Source organism: Ambystoma mexicanum, chromosome 12, assembly GCF_040938575.1.
Source record: "Ambystoma mexicanum isolate Mex_15411 chromosome 12, UKY_AmexF1_1, whole genome shotgun sequence".
Taxonomy (NCBI): domain Eukaryota; kingdom Metazoa; phylum Chordata; class Amphibia; order Caudata; family Ambystomatidae; genus Ambystoma; species Ambystoma mexicanum.
Genome location: NC_090936.1, coordinates 242,234,087 through 242,256,539, shown reverse-complemented (window position 1 = coordinate 242,256,539; position 22,453 = coordinate 242,234,087). Strand labels below are relative to the sequence as shown.

General features: G+C 45.6%; 1 protein-coding gene across 1 annotated transcript in view; it reads left to right on the top strand.

The window, feature by feature from the left end:
• The first annotated feature begins 6,195 nt into the window (after positions 1-6,195).
• EPS8 (EGFR pathway substrate 8, signaling adaptor) overlaps positions 6,196-22,453 on the top strand; it is a 1,868,600-nt gene continuing 1,852,342 nt past the window's right edge. Inside the window, exon 1 of the mRNA XM_069628376.1 lies at positions 6,196-6,374. The gene's annotated coding sequence lies outside the window, so the exon portion shown is untranslated. The remainder of the gene's footprint in view (positions 6,375-22,453) is intronic.

Here is a 22,453-nt window from a genome sequence, read left to right as displayed (position 1 = left end):
TCACTTTTATGCACATTTCTTACATATCTATGGGCTTCTAAAATGTTTGGGGCGGTTTCAACAACCAGGGCTAAGTTAGGTTTATTGAGCTGTAGAATAGCATTTTGCAGTAAAGGTGGTACTGCATTTATAAATTGTTCTATAATTAGAATTTCTATCATGTTTTCTAGCAATCTTTTCCCTAGACATAAAGAAAATGTATTTTGGATTCTAGCAGCCAATTCGATGGGAGTTTCTTCTGGATTTAGCTTAATAATGCTAAGCTTCTTTCTATAAAAATGTTCTGTCTGGCCCAATCTCTTTAATATCCCTTCTTTAATTCCAGCAATGGGAGTTATACCTATGGATTCAGGAGATGATAGGAAGTCTGAAGTTCTCCTTTTTTGAAGACTAGCCAAATAATAGGTCTTTAACTCTGGGATCCAATTTAACTGATAAGCCAATCTCAAAATTTAGAAGAAAAATCCCTAAGTAATCTCCTTCTCTGTAGGGTTGCAATATTCTTTGTGGGATTATGGGTCTCTGCGAGGATGCTGCTATTCTGTCAAGCCCTTCCTGGAACCTAGCCTCAGCTTGTATCTCTTTTTCTGTCTGTTGTGTTAAAAGGGCATCTAGTGTAGCCATTGTGACGCCTTCTGTTTGTATCTCTACTTCCCTTCTGAATCACCAGGAGGGGTAAGGTATTCCTTACTAGTGACCGACTCAGAATTTACGTCTACTTATGTGGGTGCTTCAACCCCACTTTCTCCTACTTCATTTTTTTTTATTGGCATTTCGTATATTACAAACACTAACTTACCCCCCCTTTCCCAACCCAACCTCCTGCCCCCTTTGCATGGTACATAATACGATATTCGAAAATGAATACCAAGGATTCAAAGAAGTTAAGAACAATATGGAATGTTATAGTCACTTTGTAGAAAATTCAGAACCTCTGCCCAGTCTTGAATTTCAGTTGATCTCCTTGAATAATGTATGTTATCCATTCAACTGCAACAAAGTTCCATACCCTGGATATCCATTCAGCAAAATGTGGTGAGTCTTTGGATGTCCACCTCTGTGCTACCCCTAATAAAGCTTCCAATTGCAATATAACAAAGGTTTTCAATTTTTGTTTCGAACATTGTCTCATTTTTGACTCCAGTATCAACAGTACATTAGACTTAAGGATAAGACTAGGTTTCAATAAGACAAATATTTGCGCTATCTGAACATCGATTTCTGCCTGGTATCCCTTCAGATTTGATCAGCGCCACCATACATGCCCCCAATCCTGATCACACCACACTGTCTCCAGCATTGCTCCGAAATTGATGATCACATTTTATGCAAACGGGCCAGTGTATAATGCCATTGAACTAACAGCTAGTTCCAAAATTCCCTAATTTGGATTGAGCATGTGCATTTGGGGATATCTTTTCAAAGCCCCTCCCATTCTGCTTCTGTGAACTGTTCTCCCAACGTTAGCTGCCAGTGGGATCTATAATACAGAGGGGCCACGGGGAGAACCACGCTATAATTTTATGCGATAGTCCCCCAAAGATTATCCCTTGCATATCTTCTGTTTGTCGGAACCTTGTGAGAAACATCTCTAGACAGATGGTGTAGAGCAATGGTGACATCGGACATCCCAGTTTAGTTCTTCTTTGAAGTGAAATAGGAAGGGAGAATTGTTCATTCATCAGTAATTGGGATAACAGGAATGTATAGTTTACCCTTATTTTCTATATAAACTTTGGGCCGAAGCCCATCTTAGCCAGAGTCAAAAACAGAAACGATCACTCGACCCGGTCAAAGGCATTTTTGGCATCGAGGGAAAGTAGGACCGCAGCTGTGCCCTTTTTTCCAACCTTCTCTAAAATGTGACAAGTACGTCTAGTATTGTCATGGGTTTGCCGATGTTTTATAAAACTAGATTGATCTGGATGTATATTAGTGGGGAGTACATCTTCGATCCTATTGATCAATATTTTGGGGTAAATTTTAGCATCTATATTTATGAGGACTACATGTCGATAGTATCCACACCTGCTAGTGTCTTCTCCAGGTTTTGGGAACAGAACTATTTTAGCCTCCTCCATAGTGGAGGAAATGTGTCCTGACTGTATAAACGAATTATATAAAAATATGAGTTTTGGGATCCGTACCTTCCGATATATTTTATAAAACAAGGCGGAAAATCCATCTATGCCTGGAGATTTATTCAGGGGGAGAGAGTTTATAACCCCAAGTATGTCTTCTGTAGTGATATCCCTCTCAAGACATTCCTGATCCTCCAAAGCTATTTGAAGGAGGGTAACTGCCTCCAGGTACGTCACCTGGGCTCGTTGATCTGGAGAATCGAAGCAATATAAATTTGAATTAAAAGTGTGGAATTGCAAGATGATTTGGGGTGTTTCTGTGACTATGTACCCTGTGGGTGATTGGATCGACTGAGTAGTTTGTGGTGCTGTTCTTTGGCGTAGTTGTCTAGCTAACAAGCAATTTGCCCTGATGGCTTCAACATAATATTTCTGTCTGAGATATAATAGGGACTTTTTGGCTTTTTTTGCTTGGAGTAGATTTAACTTACCAACCACCGTTCTATAAGCTCTTTGGACGGAGGCACCCGTTTTCGTCTCCATTTTCCCCATTATGTGGTGTAGCTCTTGCTCCAGCTCTATCTATAAAGCAATTTTTTCTTTGCATCTGTAGGTCGCTTATGCTATGGAAAACACAGCGAAGCGTCGCTTTAAAAGCATCCCAAGTTATATTTGCTGGGGTGTCATGCATTGAGTTAAGCTCAAAGAACTCCACAATCTTACCTTCAATTGTATCTTTCAATATTGCATCCCCCAAGATTTCAGACGGAACCCATCAGGCCCAAACCCTCTGAGCTGCCCCAACTATGTTCATGTCTATAATAAGAGGTGCATGGTCCAAGAGTGTGATCGCTTGACAGGTGCTTTGAGTAACTGTTTCCAAAAGTGGCTTTGAGACCCATACATAATCTATACGAGAGAAAGACCGGTGAACATGTGAATAAAAAGCATATTCTCTCTCCTGCCCCTTAATTGTTGGCCACACGTCTACCAAGGTTAAACTTGTGAGCTTTTGTTGTAGAAATTGCGAGGGCGCCAATTGCGTGGAGTGGGTGGCCGCACTACAATCCTGGAGAGGGTCCCATGCCATATTAATATCCCCCATAAGTATTATTTCCCCCTCCTCAAAATCTTCCAATAGCAAGAGAGTTGATTTTGAGAAACCTTCCTGCCCAGTATTGGGAGTGCAAATTGAAGCCACTGTTACCTTCTTTGGGCCAATTGCCAAAACTGCAAAGACATGGCAACCCTGTTTGTGTGTTATTGTTCGGAGCACTTTATCATGAGGAGCTGAGCCTATCCCCACGAGCAACCCTGCCACTTTTCCCACCGGATTTGACTGTAACACCACCGGGTATCGTTACAGGCGAAGTTTATGTCTGTCTGCCTGGCATATATGTATCTCTTGGAGCGCCACCAAGTCTGTTTGCTAACGCCCCAAGAATGCTTCTAATTTCCTACGCTTAGCCGGCACATTCAGGCCCCTAGTATTAAGCGTTAAACACTTGAATTGTCTTCATAACACATTGATATCCCACCATTAGGAGATCCTCGAAATTCCTCTCAAATACCATGCAATGCACTCCGAAAACCCCCTTGAGTGCCCACCCCTTACTAAACATCCCCCGTTGCCCCAATCGTACGAACCATATCCCCAAACAATGTCCCCTGATGTGAGCCACGGTACCTAACATAACCCGGGGCATAAAACCCCAGCCGTGAGTCAACTTTAATCCCAGGGCAACGTGCGGGGCATCCTATTACCCCCATCTGTTACCTGGACAGATGAATTCCAAGATGGTGTGCTCCGTCTCTCCACCTCATGATAATCCTTGAGTCAATTCTTGATCTGTCTGCATAAAACTATATTGATTAAGGCCACTTTATTCTGATGGTGGTTTGGTGATACGGCCTTCGAAGTCGTTTTTATTTGCATTGTGCTACTTTACACTTGGACATAGATTCCTGCAAACCGTGAGAGGTTGCAGGTAGCAGTTTGCAAAGATTCTCTATAGTTACTTCTGAATCTTCGTCTATAACCACTGATTCGGTGCTGCTAACCCGAGGAAGACATGGTTCTTCCTGAGGACCATTTTCAGGGTGTTCCGTAGGAAACGGATATTCCCCTTCTGCAATTTGATGGGTATTATACTCACTTGCAGAAATCCATAATTCTTGTCTGAATAAAAGTGCATCAAGGTTAGCCTGAGTAGTGTTAAGATTTGGGGTATTCTGTTTAACACAAGTCTAATTTTATCATAATGGTTAATCATAGATGTCAGAACCAGGCAAAGCGAATCTTCCAGACATTCTTTAAGTATTGCAGGAGTGTTTGAGGGTGGAAAATCTAAGAGGGATGTATTTAATAACACCCCCCTTCACAACTGATAAGAGGATTGGAAGTCATAGGCTCCACATCTACGACCCTAGCCAGATCACATACTGGGTCAATCTTCTCAACATTATCAACCGATATTTCCACAGTTTCCGTAAAAATGTTGTGAGCAAAACACCTGTGGAGGAGAAGTTGGGCACTTGCGCATTTTGTCAGAAAAAGTCTAAGATGTTTTTCATAGAGTGTCGCCATTTTGGCTGATGCAGAGTTATCAATAAAGACCCATGTATTCAGATTCTCAGAACTAACTTGTGGGGGGGTATGTTGGGGGGGTCAAATTGCACATCTTCCGTAGAACTTTTGCTCCAAAAATTGTACATTATAAGAAATGGGTTTTCATTATAATATAGTCTCACCTGGTTACAGCACTGTCCCACATGCCTCCAACTGCTAGCAACTGCACTGGTTCCCGATGCACTGCATGTTCCAAGCGCCAACCATATCATTCAAATAAATACTAAATAATGGCTTTTATTTTGATCATATAAATATGTATTTGTTTTTAAATGTATGAAAGCGATCATATTCCTTTATCTGTTAACATATGTCTCCATGACTCATGGATGATGGTTATGAGTTTAACAGTGGTTCGTAATAAACAGCAATTAACGAATCATTAAGTGTGGGTAATACATAGCAGAGCTGTTGAGAAGTTCAGACACTGTTTCAATAAAATGATAACCACACTATTGAGAAGCTTGGATACTTTCCAATTTTCCAGATCAAAATTCTTCTGAGAGGAAGAAACAGCTCGTCACACTTCCCAGCTGTATGCACCCTTGCCGCATAGGCGTGTCCACGGAGTGGCCTGGGGTGGCACGCACTACCTCTGGTATCAGATTGGGCATTCCTGGTGCCACCTTGGCCATCCCAGTATGACATGGCAGGATATTTATTATGCGCTTAATACACAGAGGTTTCTAAGCGCAGACCTGGGGATCGAACCTGTGGTGCTCTGTGTCATCTTGCTTCCAAGGCGAGCATGTTGCCCCTGAGCTATCCTCCCAAGATGAATCCTAACCTCATTCCTAAACTAATCCTAAAACTTTCAACACAGGAATGTCAGAAACTAATGTCAGTAATTAAAGTAGATATGGGTAGTGGAGACAAATAGTAAATGATTGCTATGCAGACGTGTGTGCGCGCTCCTACTTTATGCCACCCCTGCATAAACCACTGACTGAGGCCTGAATTAGGCCACCCCAGTCAAAAGATTCTGGACAAGCCACTGCCTACGTGCTGACAGTGCCTGGCCAGGCATGCCTCTGCTGGGACTACGAGCATGTGTCTGTACTTTTATCTCACAGGCAAATCTTTCAAAACTGTACAGTACACACACCCCATTCCCATTCCCAACACACGAACGCGCTTCACTGTTAATAAAACAGAGCTGATTTTCTTTGTGGAATATTGTTCTTCTGTGACATTTTTCGAATTCATTATGCATTTGAGTCGGGTCCATTTCCGAATTCATTATGCATCTCAGTCGGATGTTTAAGTTTTTTTGTGATCAAACTACCCCTCCTTTGACGCGGTGGCTGGTGAGCAGGGAGTACCCCCGCAACCTGTCCATAATAGCGCAATCAAGCCAGCCAGGAGCTGCTCCGTGCAGTGAGCGGCGGCGGCCAGCAGGGGGCTCCCTCTCCATGCCTGAGCACGGCTCGGCGGCGCAACCCGAGCTCCCGCTCCTTCTTATTCCCAGGGCTGCTGCAGGAGGAAAGTGCAGAGCCGCGCGCGCGCTAGCTAACGCAGTCCGGCGCCAGCTGCAGCCCCTTCCCGGGCCCGCTTCCAATTAACCACAACCCCGAGGCTGCTGGTCGGCCGCTAGCCCTGGACTTTACACGGAGACGCAGGCGGCTCCGGACCGGCACGCGACCCCGCCCGCGGAAGAGCCACAGGTAGGCAGGCACCCGCGCCTCGGCTGCAGTAACTTTCCCTTCCGTAACGGAGGGCGGGGGGCACGGGTGACAGTGGACGGCAGGGGGCGGGGTCTGCCTGCCCGCCCGCAGGGTCTCCATCCGTCTGCCACAGCCGCCCCGGGGCTGCGGTGTGTGGGGAGGACGTTGAGAGGCGGCGGGTAACCCGAGCCTGAACCTGCCCACCTGTTGCTATCTTGTCTGAGATGCTACCGGCTCCGACCGCCTCATTGGGGGGGGGTTAACCTCTGCACAGAACGTTCCCTGTCCTGAGAGGCGGTGTTTATTTTCGGGGAGGACCATGCAGGGCGCTCACCTGAGCACCGGGAGGTGGGAAGCTGCTGGTACAGTGGGGTTCGCCTGTCCTGGGGCCCGGACACCAGCCTCCTGCTGTGTGAGGCCTCCCCCGAGTGGACACACCACGCTGGGCTACACTATCGCGTCAGTGCCACTGATAGTCTGCAACTACCGAGACCCCACTGTAATCTTGGGATCATACTAAAAAGGGGGTGGTATATAAAATGTATGCCCAGTATGGGGCGGGGGTCACTTGCTACCCTGCACCCCCTTTCAGCCACCACCCTGCAATATTACTGTGAGTCTGGCTCACCGCCCATGACTGGTGGCAGTGCCCAGGGTGGAGCAAGCAACACACACCACCCGTTGTTTGCTCCAAGTCAACATTAGCCTTTCACAGTCTTGCATAGTTGGCGGGCAAAACAGAAATGCATAACTAGGTTCGCCGAGCAACTTCCGTACAAAAGTCACTCTTCATCTCTGTCTATAATGAAAGTTGAAAACTCTGCATTGAACAGTACACCCTGGCAGTGTAACCCATCTCGCATAATTTAATTGCCATATTAAAGCCCAATTTCGCTTCTTAAAATGTAGTGGCTTTCTTCAAATTAAATTAGTTCCCTGAAAAAATATTTATACTGAAATTCACTTTTGGGATTTCCTTACTTGAAACGCTGTCTACGTACTGGCTGAGAGTAACGTCCAACGCTGTTACTTGTCATGAATAAGATACCCAAGGCCAGACTCTTTAGGCAAGCAATGCATGGTGTATTTCCAGCGAAGCTATATGAAGTTGCAAAATGTAAAACGATCGCAATCGCCACATCGTGTTTAGGGGCGCTTCTGTTGCATGCAGCGTCTGCTCACGTTTTCCATTCGGTCTAGGAAACGTGTTGGGGAAGCACCGCACTTCCGTTACTGCGGAGCTAAGCCATTCCCACTCTTCTCTCACACGCTGACGGGGCCCGTGCAGTGCCCAACGGGCCGAAACGGTGGGATCCGAGTAAAGAGTCGGCGATGCTGCGGCTGGAATTTGCATAATATCGAAAAGGATTGTGGGACAATGTGTCGGGATTTGTGATGGGCTGCGAATCCGTGAGGGCCACGGTGGCTGGCTCCTTGATGATGAAAGAATTCAAGAGAATCGGGAAATGTGCACTGATCGAATTAAAACGGAGATACCGTATTGTATGGCCAGCATGCAGCCACGCCTGCATTTCTACTGGATGCTCCAGGAGGAGAACCGGCTAAGAAAGGGCAACCAATTGGCTCCCACGTTTCTGGTGAAGAGGTCATAGCTTCAGTCGTGAAGCGTGACGCAGGGGTGGACTGGCCTATAGGGAACTCTGGAGATTTCCCGCTGGGCCTCTGCACCCTGGGCCTCTTTTGTGTAGTATTTCCAAATTTATTTCCAGGGCCTCTTTTAGTTCCCAGTCCACCCCTGGCGTGACGCCTTGACCCGGGGTCTGGCTTTTCACGTTGCACACTGGGACTTGTAGACCCATACTTATTATGGGGAAACATGAAAATACCAGTCCAAATATGCTAAATGAAAAGCCAGAACTGGGTCCAGGTGTCCTGCGTGAGATTGAACCATTTGGCAACTGTGCTTGGGCCTTACTTGACAGTTGCACTTTGAACATTGTGGAAAGGGCGTTCTGGGTGCCACACGTCCTGTCCATTTCAGAAAGGGAAAAGTGCACCCCGCTGTGTTGGGCATGACCCTCTTTATTATTGATGACTATTGTATTACCAGTTTAGAAAAGAAAATACTGTCCAAACGTGTTATACCAGACACACTACTATAATCCAGGGTGTGTTTAAAAAAAAAAAAAAGAAAAAAATCTGGATGCACGCTTCCTTTTACCCAAATTATATTTATTTACCCTTAATGTGTTTTGGCCGTCTTTTTTTAATATTCACAGTAGTACTTATTTAGATGCTGGAAAATGTGTTCGGTGGCTTTATTTTATAGTCGCTGGTTGCATTGTGTGTGGTAATTTTAGTACCACTTACGTTATCGTATGGCTGTGTGGGAAGTTACTACTAGCACCTTTTCTAATTTATATGGTCCAGGGTCGTTGGAAGAATTAACAAAAAGGGGCAGTATGCACATATTTGTGTTATGTTTGACGATGCAGTTGTTGGTTTTGATGAATTCCTTTTTTGAAGATCTTTCATACCTGTAGGGTATTTTGTGGCACACAGAAGAATTTCCTTTTAAAAAAAACAATAAGGACATAAACTTGCCATTTTCCCATGTTGCGACCTGCTGCCCTTCGGATGTTTTGTACTACAACTCTCTTGATCCCTCACTATTGATTTGGTTGGCTATGGCAGTTTTACTCCAAAGCCTCTTGAGAGCCAACGATTGCAGACCTCACGGGTAAGTGATTCATAACATGCGCAAATGGTGCTTATTCTATATTGATACGCACATGTGAGAAACTCTCTTCCCACCATCACTATCCTACCGTACCTCATCAGTGTCATGGAATGCTTTATCGGTACTCGACTGCAACAGCCACAAACCACCTACTCCACCCTTTACAATCCGGCTTTTGACCTGGACAGAGCACTGAGATAGCTGCACTTCAAATCTTTGATGGCCTCCACAACAACATTGACAAAGCAGCCCCAGCGCTAATCGTACTCCGCGTCTCTCTGCAGCGTTTGACACCATCGCCCACACCATTTTACTCAACCTTCTAGCCCAAAGGAAGAAACTCTCAGGTACCGTCCTCGACTAGTTCACCTCCATCCTTACTGACAGATTGCACGTTGTCGTCATACGCCCTTTTCGATCCGACCCTACCTCGGTAAAGTAGGGTATACTCCAAGGCTCCACCCAATCGCCACTAATTTTCAACCTATCTTGAAACCCTTGGAAAGACCTTTTTAAAAACACTAGTTTCCACTAATATATACATTAAATGCAAGCATACTCCAAAATCTCAATCCCCCTCATAACTCCACATCATGCAAAGATGTCTCTCCATTAATACCAGCTGGTTATCCACCCACTTCCTCAAGCTCAACCCTTCCAAAACAGAATGCCTCCTTATCTGCGCCTCACCATCCAGACAGAAACCTGAACTTGCCACGGACAAACCACACCAATGCCTCCCCACACCTGTCAAATCCCATGGCTTCAGCATCGACCCCCCCCCACCCCCAACTTTCATTCACACTGGAACCGACAACTACACCTCCTACTAAAGGTCAGACGCATCCTTCCTCCTGACAACTTCTGCAGTGCTGTCCAACCATTGGTTCTCTTTCCAAGCTGGCCTACACCAATGCTCTCTTCACTGGAGTCCCCAACAGCATCCTTGCCCCTTTTCAAGCCATACAAAATGCAGAAGCCAAACCCATCCTCCGCCTACCTAAACATTCACACATCACCTCAGCTCTCGCCCAGATATATTATATTACACTACCCCCCCACCCCACCCACCAAGGCAGTATCTCCTACACATTCCACTCTGCAAGCCAACACACACACACAACAAGCCTTCTCCTCACAGCCTGGGACATCTTCACATCAGCACTGCACCCTCCATCACCGCTTTTGAAACAGCCTCAACATATAGCTGTTTTCTGCATGCATAACCCTGCCCTCCACCTGCTATGCTACCACTTGTCTATCCCAATCTTCCTATCCAGAAAATATTCTGTGACTTGAGTTTCACTTGCCACGTTTTCAACTGTTGAGGCGTTCTGAGACCTTCTGGGTAGGGCACTGCTGAACAAAAAAATCCAATAATGTATTATAAATAAATAAAAAGAAAAAACAAAAGATGTAAGTAGCCTGTTTTTATGGGTTGTGTCTCGATTTCGTTTTCGCTCTCAGTACATTTCACTCAATGTCAGTCTGGGCCCACCAACAAGGGGAATCTAGCACCAAAATGCTAGTCGTCATCTCCTTTTGTACAAGAGCAGGACCAGCAACTGCAGAGCGCGTTTCTTCTCGTTAGCCCTTCAGTGAGGGGCAACTGAGGGCGGGGGGGGGGGTAGGGTCCATGTCTGGATTTCCGCAAAAAACTTGCAGTTCAACTGCACGTGCTACATACAACTTAGCCAAAGATGAATATTCTATAATTCCTCTGTTAAAAAAAAAATGCATTGGTTTAGAAACGATATGAGAGTACGCCAGCAAACGGTGCTTTTTGAAGTTTGGCAGAAAGGAAACAAGTTTGGGGCTGGGGGGACAGATGCTTAGATGTGGCAGCAAGAGATGGTTGGTATACTAGATGTGCAGAAATTACAAACATGGTCGTACCATATGTAGCCTAAAAAAATGGGTGTGAGACCTGTAAACGCAGAAGCCAAACTCATTTCCGGGTTTTGAACCAGAACCATTTGGGTGTGAGATGGATCATAAAGTCATTCGAAAGCAGGTAGAAACCATGGCCAGGAAGTCTAGTGAGCGGAACGTTTTCAAAATGACAACAGAGTCTATTAATACTGTTTTTGACACTTGGTCAGTGCTGAATGTAGTAGTCATGGCGAATCTGTGGTAGTATTGCACTGTTAGGGGAGTTTTCCTAAAGTCCCACTTGTAGGTAAGACTTTAGTAAGCTACCTCATTGGTTTTTAAATACCCCCCCCCAACTCTTAGTATCCGTCTGTACTACTCAGAGACCTTGGTAGAGTAGCAGAGCATTCAAGCTTATTTTAAGAGGAAGGTGTGAGCTGTAGCCTACACTGAACCCAGCTAGAAATGCACTTCAATGAAACACATAACATTTTATATTAATATAAAGATGTGTTCTAGTTACGCCAGAGTGACTTTAAAATACTTTAGTACGATAAACCAACACACATAGGTATACTTTCAAAAGGGCCACTTCTTAATTGGTAGTTGCTAAACGCATACAGTTGTTAGACAAGTTTGACAATACCATCGTTAACAACACGCACCCACAAAGTAAAAGTTATTTAATTTAGTCAGCATATGCATATAAAATAGTGAATTTTGGGAAGGAAAACAGCTGGTTCATGTATCCTAGCAGAGCTTCAGCTTCAGCTTCTAGAGACAATTTCCCTGCACAGCAAGTCTTCTAATGTAAAAAAATGGAACCCTAGCTAAAAAGCAGTTCGAGAGAGGCTTAACGTCTTGAAAAACAGCAGTATTCAAAGGTTCCTGTGGAAACTTTCTAGTCTCTAGGAAGACAATACAAGGAGACTTAACCAACATTGGAGACTTTGAGAAAGGACTCACTAAAGGGACACTAGCAGCAGCTTGAGTCAGAGGTAAGAGGGGTTTGCCCTGGACACCTCCTCGTGCACTCCAACGCTTTGCATCTACTTATTGGAATAAAGTAAGCAATACATTTTCTCCCACAGTATGATGATATGATATATGGCATTTATAACGCGTGTGTACACAAGTGTTTCTAGGCGCGAGACCAGTACCTTAGGTTTGAAGAATATGTTTGCGCTGGATATGCCGTGATGTTGCAGCTCTGGACCCGACCTCTGGATTCCTTGGTTTGATGACAAAAGGCAGGACAATGGCTTTCCTCAACTTCTTTTTTTCACTCTGTGGTTTTGGTGCCTTTTCTGCAACACCAACTAAGGAGGCAATTTGCCTGGTCAATCTTCTTTGCTTCCTGCAGTACCACACTCTGATGAGGGGGGGTTCTGGGCAAGTTGGATCAGATCTCTGGAGTGCCCTTGAGAGCTCACCAAAGATTTGGTGGGATTCATCCTTTCCACGACGGTGCACTCAAAATAGGCATCAGGTTTCCTGGTATTGGGGTTCTGCACCTCTGGAAACTCGCAGGACCATGGGAGATGGCTCAAATCAAACTTCGTCTTGGGACTGGTTGTTTGCACCAGTCAAAGGGAAGGAGTCGTTCTCTTCGGAGTTCCTCTTTTGCATAGAACATGGGGTCAGTACAGCCATGGTCACTTCACGGTGTTGCAAAGGGTCTGCAGGCATCGCTGGTCATCTTCTCCGGTTACTTCAGCTTTCAGTGGTTGACTAGCTTTTCACTCCGGGAGACTCACCTTTTTATACAGTTCCAGCACAAACTCCTCTGCAATCTCTATCAGCAATTTAAAGAAAGGGGAACCCATTAGGAGCAGGTCCTATTCAGGCACTCTGGCAGACAAAGGGCAGGGGGGGGTGGAAAACTCCTCCCCCCACTTCCTGCCTGCCTAGACACTCTGGAGCCTAGGCAGGAACACACAAGGGTTCCTGCCAAAGGCAAAACCAAAACACAGGCTTTCCTCTCCCAGAATGGTAGAAGAAGGACTAACAAAGAACACCCACGCTAGTAATGGGGGGGGGGGAGAAGGGAGGCCACAAGTTGGTACTTGTGTACGTTTTCTGCCGCAGTAGTGCACCCAACAGTTGGTAGAACACGTCCACTGGCACCAGCCATAACTAGGAGATAGTCTATGTGACTAAAAAGTCACAGTAGCCAGAGGGAAAGGGATACTAGGTATCCCTTTGGCACTACATATAAGGTGGTGTGTGCCATCTCTCAGGCTACAAAGTTTTAGGAAAGATATCCTTAAGAACTGTAGTTACTCCAGGATAAAGACAAATAATCTCAAAGGAGTACCCTAAGGGTCCCCAGCAACACTGCCCATAAGGAGCTTTGTGCTGTGTTAAGACAGATTTCTGAACTCTGTCCTGGAGGCGCAGAGCTTCAGAAGGCCAACCTAATTACTTGGAACAGGGTAACCTCTGGACAAGCCAGACCAATCAGGGTAGCGATCGCGGCGGTCAAGACTAGGTCTCAAGAGGGGTGAGGGTGACTGAAAGCCCGCAATGAGCACACAAAGCAAGGACACTTACAAATTACTCCAAACAGGTGTTATATTAAAAATATATACACATTTATTCCAAGGCCTTTGTAACAATGACCGTAGCGAGAAATCACAATAAAACTCTAGTAAACCAACACATACCAAACCAATACAATATATATATACAAATACAAACGAGTCTAAAGCGTTAGATGCACGAAATGTGTAGTCCACCTAGAAGGGGGGGGGGAAAACGGGCAGTGCAAAATAATAATTAGAGCCAGTCCGCCTTCAGAGGCACTTAACTAAAAAGAAGTCCAAGCCCTACGAAGAGTGGAGCCTTGTGCTCAAAAGTACCTGCACACGCTGGTGCCAACGGGCAAAAAGGGGAGTCTCTTCGAGGGAATCAGGCAGTTCAGTTCGGTGAACAAATGAAGATGATCAGAGCTCCGCGACTCAAGCGCAGCCTCCACTGTGGGCAGGCGCGAGTACGGAAAGGCGTGCTGTTTGACACAGCGAGGATAGGCTATAGGCTACTGCAGGAGGGCGACCAGTTCCTAGCTATGCTATTCACCGGTCCCCGATGCAGGCAGACCCAGGCTTCTCCGCGTCCATTTCAGTGCTGGCAGGTTCAGATAGGAGCAGGAGACGTCTCGTCGTCATGTAGATTCCGCAGCAGCAGAGTTGAGTTGAGGGCGTCCCAAACGCAGTGAACCCGCACCGTTTGTTACCACAGCAGGGCAACGGAGCGGCCGTGTGTATCTCAGCCAAACGTACACTACTCACTTCAGACCTGGGAATGCCAAGTGTACAAATCGTGTGAGAGTGACAAGGACTCGAAATACAACACAACCTGACGGCGGATACAGAGCAAGACTCCTGGGTAGGCTGGTCAGTCTGCTGGATGGCCCAGAGACACTTCCGAAGGCTTACGTGCAGGAGATGGTGAAGATGCCGAGAATAGCTGTCCCCGCTATTCCAAGGGTTGAAGTACCAGTACAGGCCTTCTGGTTCGATCAGAGGTAGAAAGGGTTTCACAAAGCGACAGCATTGCAGAGGAGCAGTCCTTCAGCGGGTCACCAGCGATTCCTCGGTTCAGCCTCGTGGTTGCAGGATACTTGGCTCCTGTATTCCTTTGTTCATGAGAACTCAGGAGATCGACATGGTAGTGGTGTTTCCAGCCCCCTCTTATCCACGGTTCCCTTCGTGCCAAAACAGAGGGGACCCAACGGGAGATCCGCTCATCAAACACTCACACCATACGTGGACCTATCACGGACCACGCTGGTCCCAGGCATTCACACCACACTAGACTCTCTGGCACCCAGGATGTGTATTGGGACCAGACATCCCAGCCCACATCCTGGAGGCACACACAAGGCCTGTAGAAGCCCGCGAAAGCATCTGTGTTTCGCGGGAAAGTACATGCCCAAATAAGGAAGGCCCTGGGTCGGCTCGACCTGGGGAAGGTGAAGGGGGCAAGACGGTCAGCGGACAGGACAAAGGAGCCTCGTGGTCTGGCCATTTTGGGAGCCAGGCCACCATTTTGGGCTAAGCGCGAGAAACGCGCTTAAAACGCCAAAAAGAGCTAAAAAACACAAGAAACGATCGCTGCCACCATTCCCGTCCGTGATTCACTTGCACCGATCATTTACAATCCAAAGAGAGTATCTAGGGCCTGTAGAAGACTAGAGACCCAAGAGAGCAGTAACTTAGCTTACAGTGCCCTCTTGTGTCATGTTGCACGAAAGTTGCAACATGATAAAGAAACTACAGAAAACAGTGTTTCCCGGTACTGACTGTCTTAAGGGCATGTCAGTTTCCCCGTAAGAATGGAGCGAAAGCCCAGAGCAGTGCGGCAGAAGGCTGCACTTCTCTGGCAAAGTCTAGATCATGGTGAAAACAACAGCAAAAAGTTTAGGGGTTGCCACATGGAAGGAAAATTACCCACAATTAAGAAATCTTTCCTAACATGCTGCAATAGTAAAATACAGATGCCTTTAAGAGTTATGGAGAGGATAGATTCCATAGTACAGGTAAACGTACAAAGAATAGAGTCCCTTTAAGAAAGAGCCCCACAAGAATGAATGAGTGGAAAAGGGCTCCACTCACTCCGGTTAAAGAAAAAGGTCATGAAGTTCAGAAAAAGTGCTTGGGTCTCACCAGGAGAGGGGATGAAGCATTACCATGATAAATCTCCCTATCGTGAACAAAGAAGAGTCATTCATATTGTGCGATTTAATTCTGATGGTGAATGAGTTACCCGAGATGGTGGCATAAGTACTAAATTGTTAATGGAAAGGACACATTCTATTCTATAGATTTTTATAAAGCGCCCACTCGCTCGCAGGCCTCAGAACGCTGACAGGCTATTCAAACATAAAATATAGGACAGCAGTGGTAGGGAAGTATATTTATTGTACTTAATGAATTATTTATGTTCATTTATTTATTTCACTTATAAAGCATGCAAACTGCCCTGAAGCATCGAGGCGCTGTTGCATATAAAAGCGGGATACTTACGCATATTAAAATCATACAAGTTGTTTACATTGGTAAAAGTAGGTAAAAAATCAGACACGGGGCAGTCTAGCTAAAGAGCAAGGTTTTCAGGGTTCTGTGGAATATCCAGTAAGATTGCTCTGATCTGAGCTTAGGGGGGAGATCGTTCCACTGCCTTGCTGCGATGTAGCAAAAGCTTGAGCCACTTGCTTTGGAACGCTTAACTTTTGGAAGGAGGAGGTGGTGGGCATAGGGGGACCTGGTAGGTCCGGAAGACTGAGATTTGGACATTTTCTGTAAAAAGCTAAGGGGGACGGGGTGGCTGTATTGGAGAAGCATTTGTGAGTGATAGATAAGGTTTTGAAGATTATGTGTTTTTTGATGGGAAGCCAGTGGGCTGTTCTTCTGGCTTCAGTGATGTGTTCTTTTTTTAAGAATGTTAAGCACAGCTCGCAAGGTGTTATTTTGAATGACTTGTAGTTTCTGCTGAGGTGCCTACAAAGAGGACGTTGCAGTACTCTAACCGTGATACTATGACTGCTCTAGTGATAGTTAGGCAGCTGTCTGTTGATAGGAAAGGTCTGGAAGCGTTTAGAAGTTTGGTGGTATAGGCTGCTGAGGAGGCGATGGCGCTCACTTGGCGGGTCATGGAGAGGGTGGCTTCTAGGTGGACTCCTTGAGTCTTTACTTAGGGAGGGAGAGACTTGGATTAGGATGTTATTCACTAGGAAGGCTGAGTATTGTTCGTTGAGGTTTTTAGAACTGCTGTCGGACCGACCAGCAGATTTCAGTCTTGTCCCTGTTGAGACAAATGCGACTTTTTAAACCCCGCCCCCCCCTCATCCCCCCCACATCCAGGTTGAATGTGGAGTAAGTATTGTTGAGTGTTGGAGTCAATTGCATAGTTTCCTGTGAGTGGGATGAGGATTTGAGTGTCATCGACATCGTTGCTGTAAGATATGCCGATGGAGTCCAGAATGTCAAATAGAGGCTTGGTGAAGATGTGTTGGGGAAATGCACGGGCCTTGCAGTACCCCGCATTGGATAGGGGATGACAGGGAACTTGCATTCTCATAGAGTACCCTCATTTCTCTACCTTCAAGAAATGAGGCGATCCGGGTGGCAGCCTTGTGGGAGAAGTTGGCAGAGGTGGTGAGATGGTGGCATAAGATTTTATGGTCCACTAAGTCAAGTGCGGAGGAAAGGTCGAGAAGGAGAAGTGCTGACTTTCCCAAATCTCTGCTCTCGTCCAACTGTTTTTTTAGGTCCAGCAGGTCAGTCTCTAGTATTTTTTGTAGGACTGGGCTGTTGTAATGGGCATGTAGTTGGTCGGGGTTGTGGGGTACAAGGAGGGTTTTATTAGCAGGGAAAGTATCCAAGCCTCCTTCAGGCAGGCTGGCACACAGCTTGTGGAGAGGGAGGTGAGGAAAGGTGCTATTTCTGAGCAGTCTTTGATGAGAGGTAGGACAAACCTCTCCTTTGCACCTAGGTTTCGGACTTTTGATGATGGCTAGGGATTCAGATTCTGTGATTGCCAGGCTCCTCCGTTTCTCTTTAAAGCCATCTATGGTGATGAGGGGAGTATTTGTGGGAGGGTCAGTGTGGAGGACGGTTTGATTACTCAGGCTTTTTATTATTCAGTGTGTCCATTTTGTTGAGCATGGCGTTTTGGATGTTGGTTCAGGGAGCAGAGGGGAGGCAGGAGTCCCTAGTTCCCTGAATATTGTGAAGATGTCTCTCGTGTTAGATATGGCATTAGAGATTCTGGTGTTGAAGGGTGAGGATTTAGCAGAAATGATTGGAGTCTTATAGAATTTGGACGTTTTGGCGTACTGGGGTTTTTTAAAAAAAATTATTATTATTTTTTTATAACCATGCTAGTTGTGCTTGTTGCTTCATGTTATGTAGTGGTCAGTTGTGAATCAGGAGTTGGAATGTCGGCTTTGCAAGGCACTAGAGGGGCTATGGTATTGACTGCTTTGTATAATGTTGCGGTATATAGGTCTGCTAGTAAGTCAGGGTAGTTAGAAAATTAAGGTTTAAAGTTAGGTGTGTCCAACCATGGCAAGACATGTTCGTTCGTAAGCTTATGAGAGCTACATGTGAGTGCAGGTGGTAGAGGTAGGGCAGAAACCAGAGGATTCTTTTGATCCGGTATGGAGAAGTTGATTATGTGTGGTCGGACCAGGGAAACTGGGTGTTAGCTGAATGTGAGGCCGGGCAGTTGAGGTCAGCGATCTAATCTAGTGTTCCAACTTTAATGTGGGTTGGGTTAAGGATGCAGTGCCTAAAGCATAATGTGTCAAGAGCATTAACAAGTGAGATGGCATTAAGGTCTTGCAGGTCGTTAAAGTCCAGGTGAATGTCTCCCAAGAAGATGATTTTGGAGGAGACTTTGATATTGTCTTTAAGGATGTGGAGGAGGTTCTCTTCTAAGTCAGATATTGGGCCGTGAGGGCAATAATTGAGGTTGAAGGAGATAGTGCAGGTAGGTGAGGGGGATAGCTTCAGGGAGAGAATGTCTACGTTTACATCGAAGGCGGTTGTATCTTGTCTCAAGGGCAGGGAGTCTTTACCTATGAGGGTGACTCCGACGACGACTCCTAGAGGTGGAGCAGTCATTCCGGTAGATTGTATAGTCCGTGGGGATGGCTAAGGAGAGGGCAGGGCCAGATGCCTCATGAAGCCAAGTCCCTGTGATAGCTAGGGTATCTAGATTGTTTGAAGTGATGAGGTTGTTAATCTCAAGGGCATGGGCCGGTAAAGAACGTGCGTCAATCAAGGCACAGTTCAGATAAGACTTCATGGCTGGGGTAAGGGGGATGGCTCCTTGTTGGCTAAGGGTAGGGGGTGTTTACTTGGCAGGCTAGGCAGATTATCCCCAGGGGAAATGGGGGTGTGCTGTAATCAATTAAGGGATTCTTGGTGGTGGAGGTGTGCTGAGGACATGAGTCTGGGTCATGTGTGAGTGTTTTAGGGGATTTCGGGGTGTAGTGAGAGCTGGTGTCGGTCCTAATGAGTGGGATAGAGTGTGCATTTGTTGTGATAGGGTGTAAGGTAGTACATGTGTGAGTATTTGCATTGAGTCAGTGACTTGACAGACCATACAGTTGCTTGTTAGCATTGCTTCAACTGAGTGTTTGGTGTAGGCAGGCAGTGAGCAGCTTGGGCTCACAGTGAGGGCTAGGGTTGTAGGGGGATTGGGAGTTGGTATGATGAGTAGTAACTGTGGGTGATGTGTGAATAAATGGCTAAGGATATATAGTGGCAATCAAATGTTTTCTTGGAGTGTGCGATTTGGTTTGGTGATGCAAGGTGAATGGATACTTTTTTGTGCATTCATGGAGGGTCTGGTGCTGGCAGATGCTTCACTGAAGATGCAAACGTTATTATGAGGCATGGCATCAGCATTCATATTGCAGGCTTTATCATGAGTCTGGCTATCACAATTCCTAAGGCATTACCATGCGGCAGGGCATCAACATTCCATATTGCAGACTTTATCATGAGGCGGACATTCATAATCATGCTGCATGCATTACCATGGTGAGAGGCAGTAATAATTGTAAAGTGTGAGAGTTGAGTAGCATTGTCAAAGCAGATAGCAACATGAGTACGGCTGATTAGGTCAGTTAACGGACTTGCCTCAGGGTGGTGAAGGAGTGATTTACAGAAATAGGCCAAGGCTGGAGCGAGGGAACCAATGTTGTCCCTAATGGTTCTGCAGGAGCAGGGGTGTCATCTGTTTGGATGAGACTTTCATAGATCGGACGTGTCTGGAAACATCATCTGGTGTTACAGGAGAGAGAGAGAAAGAGTTAGGAGAGGTGGAGGGAGGGAGAGCGAGAGAGAGAGAGAAGAGGAGAGTGCGGACAGGATGTCCTGGGGTTTAGTTATGAAAAGAGAAGCCAGAGCCCTGCGGAGGGCCTGCGTAGGTGTAGAAGACGTAGATAGTGCAGTAGGATTGGCCAGCTCCTGCAGATTTTGGACAGTTTGGCTGTGTTTTTGGAGGCTGCGGAGATGCAGGCTTGAATATGGACCCTCTTCTTCGAGATTATGGAGAGTTTGTATTACTTTAGGAGCAAGCGGCAGTCCAGTTTGTCAGAGGGTGCACCAGAAGCTCCCCACTTGAGTTCAGCTACTCTGCACTTGCGTTTCAGATTGGCCCGGTCAGTGTTGTACAAAGAATTGCACTTGGTGGCAGGCTTCAGGCAGATCCTCATAATGGGGTTAAGGATATCCAGAGTGTTAGATATGGAAAGGTGAAGGTTGGAAAGGGCTGTGTCGGGATGGGAGTCAGCCGCATGAGTAGGTGGGGGAGAGACAGTGGAGGCAAAGCCGGCCACTGACACTCACTTCATAGATCGAATGACCGCGAAGGAAGGTGGCAGTGCTGGGTGGGCCTTTGCCAAGGGAACAGGAAGCTTCAAGTGAGAAGAAAGTGGTCAGTCCAGGAGAGAGGAGTAAGTAGTGAGAGGATTAGAGAGGGGGATGTCTGAAGAGATAACATCCAAGGTGTAGCTGGCAGAGTGAGTCGGACCAGAGAGTAGAATGGAGAGGGAAAGAAAGTTGCATAGGTTGTAAAAACCCCAGAGGAGTCTGGGGAGTCCAGGTGGATGTTGAGATCCCTGAGGAGGAGAAGCTGGGAGGTAGAGGAAAGGTGGTCAGCCCATTCAGAGATGAAGAGGGTGACCTGCCAGGTGGCCTGTAGATGGTGGCCAAGGTCAGAGAGGGTATGTAACAATGAAAGGAAAGTGATTTCCCCCTCCCTTTATAACCCCATTACCAGCTAGCACTGGTGAATGCCGTATTCTTTTTAGGCATTCAGTTAAACCAAACATTCTTTTTGTTATAAATATCTTAATTTATTCAAAAGATTTGTTTTAAAAACATAAACACTATACTTGACAACATATAACACAAATATACCGTTATGTAACCACAGGATTGTGATATTGTGCGGTTAGTATGGTATGTGACTTGATTTCCTTTTTGGCACAAACAACATTACTGATTCTTGGCCCTTTGGTGCTTCCCTATCAAATTCACGATGAAGAACCTCTAAAGGACCTGTCCCTGTGTTCAATACCCACAAGGACAATGTAGGTCAAGGCTCTTTTTTTCTAGACTGAGGACAGTTGACATATGTTTCGGCCCCTATGTTTTAACACGTTATTCCTACTGCTTTTTGACTCTTGTTATTGGACCTTCTTCAGATTGGTATCATATTTGTTGAATGCCTTAGTCTGACAACCCCTTTTGATGTTTTGTGTGCAGACACTGTAATACAGACAAACATTTAAAAAACATTACAATTGCACAGATTGGTGCTTGGTTTTGGTATAACTTCTATTTGTGCTAATCACTGACCTCAATTTCAGTAGATTTGGGACTGGACAATATCTGCAGACGTCTCTTCTGTCTGGAGAGGTACGGGAGAATTATTTATTTTAATTCTTCCTTTCTATGTTAGAACAAATAAATCAGTTCAGTTTTGCTTTGTTTTTATTTTGCATCTTATTTCTAAGTTATTCAAATACTTGCACTGTGTTTTACTAACCTTTTCTTAATCTCTACTACAGATAGAGATATCTCTGGTGGAAACGGGTTAACTTTGTGCATTCTCCTAAAAGAGAAACATTTATTAATTCATTTTTCTTTATTCTTTTGTCATGTTAAATTTCAGTTTTCTTTTTTAGAAAAAAAAGTATTTTGTAGCCATCGGTCTCTATATATTTACTACAGCCACTTGGGAAACTTCAATTTCTGACTGACAGTAAATGGTTTTTCAAAAAACGTATGGTGCCGCGGAGGTATACCATCGCGGGCAACAGCGCTGAGTGTATACAAAATTCTCAGGCATATTTCACTTTTGCTGAGCTTTTGCACTAATATTATTGTCCCTTACCTCCTACGCCCATGGCTCGCCGTGTAACTTGTGACCGCTTCAAACCATGAATGCAATGGTTACAGCCGGTTATGTTTATCTGCCATCTCTTGGGTGCGCTACTTTCGTATCCACTCGGCCATTAGCCGACATGATCTGCCACGTGACTAGAGAGAGGCGGACCCAGGGCATAGGCTGCATTTTACTACCGCCATCTTGGGTCAGTCTCAATTCGTTGTAATCCATATTAATCCTATGCTTTTGCCACGTATTGCCTTTATGACTACTATAATAAGGTCAGCTCAGTATTAGAAAGGAGTAATACCAAGATAAATGTACTGAGTGAGTTCTTACAATGCAAACCTATTTGACCCAAGTTTTTGTTGGAAATCTCAGGGATTGAGTTGTAGCTTTATGCTTGGCTTAAAAAGGGCTTATTGTGTAGATTAATAAAAATCTTTATTGCATGAATAATTCCCACTCGATGCATGTGTTTAAGCCATGCTGGACCATGTCCAGTTCATAAATCCATTGCTGTTCCGCTTTTCTCATCAATAAGTCTCGGTCTCCTCCCCACCCCCTTTATGGTCTGAGCCACAACAGTTTGAATTAC